Consider the following 6,000-nt stretch of genomic DNA (forward strand, 5'->3'; position numbering starts at 1 on the left):
TTTGGATGAGAGGGAAGTTCTAGATTCTATTATTCTGAGGTCTTGGAAATGACTATTACTTGTTAGTAAGGGAGAAGCTATTTTGTTAGCTGATTGATATTTGAACACACGAAATTGCATCTGTCTTAGTTTTGTATAAGTATATTTTTACTTTTTATTTCTCTGAGTTAGTAATTTTTTTTGTGTATATGAGTTTTGAATTTCCCTTGAACTCTCTCTAATAATATATGTTTTGCCTATAAAAAAATATGAAATAATAATAATATGTTATTTAAGAATTCTTTTTGGATACTTGTAATGAAGAAAATTTTAATTTTATTTTTATGAAAAAAATGGTAATTTTGTTTATATTTTTATACTTAACTTTTTAAAACTCATGAACATTTCGTACCTCGTAGAACCCTCTAAAAATCACACAAATACATTCTACATATACATATAGTAATAAATTTGTGTTAGAAATAGTAAAGAACATACATATACTAAAACATATCATGATAGTCATATTCTTACAAGAATTAAAGAATCATAAAAGATAAACATACTCAATCAAGGAAAAAGCATCATAATGCTAAAATAAAAGCATATTTAAAAAAGGTAAAAACAATTTTTATAATCATACTTTAATATCACTATTAAGAATTATGTGTACAATAATAACAATGAAATACAATGACCTATAATGCTCATGCGAGATCTTTATTTTAAAGTATACACATTGTCACTGAAGTCACATAATGACAACATAAAAAAAAATTTATAACCAATTTTAAAAAAATTACTAACAAAAAGTTGCTATCAAAATTTATTTAAAAAAACTTAAATTTTTTTTAAAACGATGTTAATATTTCATGAATATGTTATTAACAGGCAATTATCACTTTGAATAGAAAAAATAAATAACGATACACTTATTTAAATTATATCTTTGATAAATATTATATAAGTTTTATTATATTATTTGGATTCATTTTTATGTGATACTCTAATATTTTATCTATTCATTTTAAAAACTACACATAAAGTAATTAAAAATAAAAATATATTCATTTAATTTAAAATTACCTTTAACTTCTTAATATCATTTACGATAATGTTTGTTTGTTAGTTGTGATAAATGTGTAAATTAAGTGGTTGAGAATTAGATAAAAATAAAGTTATAATTAAAAATTATAATATTAAAGTTTAAAATAGATAAATAAAAAATATATTTATAAAAATTAAATAAATAAAAATATTTATACTTAAAAATTTCTATTTAAATTAAATTATAATATTTGTACGTAATTTTGTCATATAAATATTGAATCAGAGAAAGTATTTATTTTTACTTTTAGTTTTATCTTTTTTAAAGCGCAAGAACATTACACTTCCTTTTAAATACTAATTTATTTAAATTTACAAGTTGTTCTGAGTTCTACTTTATATTTTATAAAAAAATTATAATTAATTTCATAAATATTAATTAATAACAAGGTTTAAATAATTTTATTTTCTTATAAAAATCATGTATTTAAAATTATTCTTTTCAAAATTTTATTAGAATTTAGTTTTTAATAAATCAAACAAGTAAAATCAGTCTTCATTGTCAATTTTTGTATATTAAGTAAAAATTAAGGATTTAGTTTGAGCCAATAGAATTATATGAATTTTTTAAATATTTAATATAATTGTGTTGACTAAACCTTAATTCTATTATAAATTAATTTTAAAACCTTTTTTTTTGCAAATTGATCCGTAATTTCTATCTATTAAGCTGAAGTTAACTACCAAAACTTTAACTTATTTAAATACATTTTTTACACCTATAAAAGTTGAAAATTTTAAATTAACTTATAAATAAAATTTATTAAGAGGTAGTTTCTAATGAATTAAGAAAAAAATATAATGAATATTTGAAAGAATCTGATAAGGGTATATTACGTATTTAATATGTGATAATATTGAGTTAAAATCATGTTAACTAGCTTAATACTTAATCAACAAAGGTCAAAATTATTTTAAATCTCTATTTTATTTTTAAAAAAAATATTGCACTGACTAAGATAAATATGTCATATGTTTAATATTGGGTTAAAATTTTGTTAGTTAACTCAACTCTGAATGACAATGACAAGAATTATAATTTTTTATTCGCTTAATTTGTCATAAATAAAATTTGAATAATTTTTTAGTGTCTAATTTTAAATATAATAATTTTATAAGGAGCAATATTTTATTTAAATTAATAAAAAGCAATTCAAAATAAATTAATAAAATTCCTCTGCTCCATGAACATCAATATCAAAGAAAAAGTTGTAGCAAAGTAACTCCTAATTATTGGAGGATATGTGGCATTTTCCATTCTCTGCCCCCACTCTCCTACGCACGGAGCCCCCTTTGATTTGATTCCCAATACACATGTTTTTGCTTCAGATTAAGTTTTATATCGAATATTTTATATTTAAAAAAATATTATATTAAATAAGACAATATTCAGTCGTTATATTAAAACGAAAAATTCAAATACATCTTCATTCCAACATAAATAATAGATATTCTTTCGATCATAATAAATAAATAAGATAATTAAAAGCTAAATAAATATCTATTAAGTAAAAAGATTAATTATCCAAATAATCAAAGAACTAAAAATAGAACTGATTCATAAAGTCTATTAACTCAATATTTTATTTATAAAAGAAAAATAAAAAATACGGGTAGAAGGTTAGTTTTTAAATATAAAACAATATTTATTAACCTATATCAACTCTTAATTTTATTATCTGAATACATTTGCAAGTACTCTTCTCCCACGTCACAATATTGAAGAGTCTAGAATATTCTACAATAATACTAAAATTAAAAGATAGAAAGAGATATTATAAAAGATTAGTGTTTCTTTAATAGAAATAAGTATGTTTAATAATAAATTATAAGCTAAATAATGCCAACATTAATTATTAATGTATATTTTTTATTTGATCATGGATAGGTACATGGATTTGTATGATTAAATGTGAACAGTGTATTTTATAAATTAAAGTGTTGATTTGATAAAACATAAGTATCAAGGAAGTGGATGATTCATCAATTCACTTGGAAGAAACCCATTTACGGCATTGAAATTTCTTATTTCTAAAGCAATTGTTATAATAATTAATTAAAGTTGCATATACACATCATTTAAAAATACTATAACTGATAAATACAAATTAAAGTCAATAAATTAAGACATGTGCTTTAAGGGGTTATATTTTTATTAAATTTTTATATATTTTAAGAATTTAATTTAAATATACTAATACAATTATAAACTATTATATAAAAATTATTATTTTATATAATAACTAATATATAATTATATTTATATATTCTCTAATTGATTAGTAGTATAAAATTATTCACAGCTATAATGACTAAAATTAATCTCATATTTTAACACTATTTTTTAATAAAAAATTATTGATTGATTAATTAATTACTACTTGCATCTATTCTTCTCGTTACAGAGCAGACGTACAGGAATCGTACTGTTTATTTACTTTGGGGTGTGCGATAGAAAGTACAGAACGTACTTCCCTATTATTATATTATACAATTACGATGACGTAGAATAGACCAGGAAAAGTGAATATTTTAAGATATTTTATATACATTTTTAAATAATAATATAATGTCAATTTAATTAATTTAAACAAATATTCTATAAAATATTATATTTAATAAAAGAAATAATGAAAAGATATTTACAGACGGAAAAAGGTTGTGTGAAAGAGAGAAGATAAATAATTGTGACATTTAATGGTTGTGGAGAAGAGTATAGGTTGGGAATAAAAGAAAGAAAGAGAAAAAAATGTGATATAATAAAAGAAATAAAATTATATAAGAAACTGAATAAATATAAGTGATTTTTTAAAAATTTACTTAGAAATATATTAAATTATAATTTAATATTAAATTATTATATAACTAAATTTATTAATTTTTATAATAATCATTTGAAATTTTATATGTAAAATAGTTTTTAATTACGAAATGTAATAAATTAAAATTAAACTGTATAATAATATTTTATTATATAAATATCATTCATAAAATTAATAGTCATGTTAATTTTTTTACTTTAATTTTAAAGAAATAAAAATTAAATAAATTTCCTTAAATTAAATTTTAAAACTGTGAGCATAGAATAATTTTTAAAATTATTTTTTCATGACGATGTTAACCTTTGTCAAAGTGTGAAGTTAAGTGACATAAAATTGCTAATATTGTTAAAATAGTGTCATTTTATACTTATTAATTTGTTATATGTAACATTGACATAAAATAGTGATTTAAAGTTTGTTTTATCTTTTTTATTTTTTTATTTTTTTATTTTTTTTCTTTTTTCACTATCCAACTTCATGTTTTTAATAGATTTATAATGTTGTTAGTGCATATAAGAATTTGAGTATTTTAGAAGTTAATTCTGCTATTGGAAATGTACTTTCTAAAGATAAAGATTAAAAGAGAAATACGATGAACAAGATGTTGAAGTTAGGATTAGAAAGTTTAATTTAGCTATAATATTTCAATGTATTTTAACATTTTATTTGATATTTTTTTTCTAGGAGTCGTTTGTTTCAAAAGTTGAAAATCTAAGTACCACTAGTATGGTACTGTATAGTGTAAAGTTATGAGTGTCTAAATTACAAATTAATATGACTTGATTTTATTAATGAAAAAAAGTTAGTGGTTGAAATTTTAAATTTATTTATATTTGTTTTATTTCAGTTCAAAAGTAAATAAAACAAGTATAGATCTTAGACATAAAATGAGAAATATAATATATTAACTACTATTCAATAAAATGAGGGTCACTTTAATTGTTCTAAAATAAGTGCATGCTATCCAAATTGTCTAAGTGAATCGTTAACATGTTTAACTTAATATCAAGTTAAAAAAAGTATATTATCTATAGTCTAACACTAAAAACTTATAATCACAACTATCACTAAAGATAATCTTAATATAGCAAAAGTCTAAAGGTGGACGTAAATCTTATAACTTCGAGTATATGGGTTGTTAATATTTCTATGTGGTGAGATTGAATGTAAACTTTGAATAGTACTTTGAGTGGGCTTTATAGCATTTTTCTTTGTCTTTTATATACAACTTAAACTTTAATTTCAAGTGGAGTTAGTTGAGACATCTTGATCAAGCTATGAACATATTTCATCTTATATGGGTTAGGACTAAAAGATGTTAATCTCTTCTTAAGTTGGAGTTTGGCCAATTGGATTAGAACGACAATGCTCAGCTAGGCCATTTTCATTGTTTCCTTCGTCCTTAGATGAATAATTATATGTGTTTGTGTTAATAGTAGTATGTTGTACTTGAAATTCTTTAAGTCTTTATTTTTTCATAATTGAACAATCCTCTTTATTATGAATCAATTCTCCACAAACTCGGCATTTGAACTAAGTCAATCTCTTCTTCAATTTATTTAGGTTGACATGATTTTCTATTTCTTTTCTATCTGTTCTATTTTGTTTCTTTTGTACATCACTAAATTTTTTAGTTTTAGGTAAGATTGGTAGAATTTAGTCCCTATGCTCCTAAAATTCTTGTCTTTAAAGGGTTTGAATATGTAGCTTTATATGAAGTCAATGTCAAATACAGTAGAAACTCTTTAAATTAATAATGTCAGGATCGGAGAAATTTATTAATTTAAAGAGTTATTAATTTATCGATAAATTAATAATTATTAATTTAAAGAGTTTTTAAGTAATTATACTGTACATACCAAACAAAAAGGCAAATTAATCTATGCCTCTTAGAATTACGTTGCAGCGAACCTTGGGACTCAACGTACAGTAAATTAGTAACCACACTACATATGCATTAGAAATCAATAATGACTTTTGAAGTAGAGTAAATGTAAACAAGAGGAACAAATGTGTTCAATGTATTCTTAAGCAAGTTTGGCATATATAAATTACATGAATGTGTTAGAGTATTCAAACCATATCTCACAAG

The sequence above is a fragment of the Abrus precatorius genome, unplaced genomic scaffold (genome assembly GCF_003935025.1).
Source record: "Abrus precatorius isolate BTA unplaced genomic scaffold, Abrus_2018 Scaffold8, whole genome shotgun sequence".
In the NCBI taxonomy this organism is placed as follows: domain Eukaryota; kingdom Viridiplantae; phylum Streptophyta; class Magnoliopsida; order Fabales; family Fabaceae; genus Abrus; species Abrus precatorius.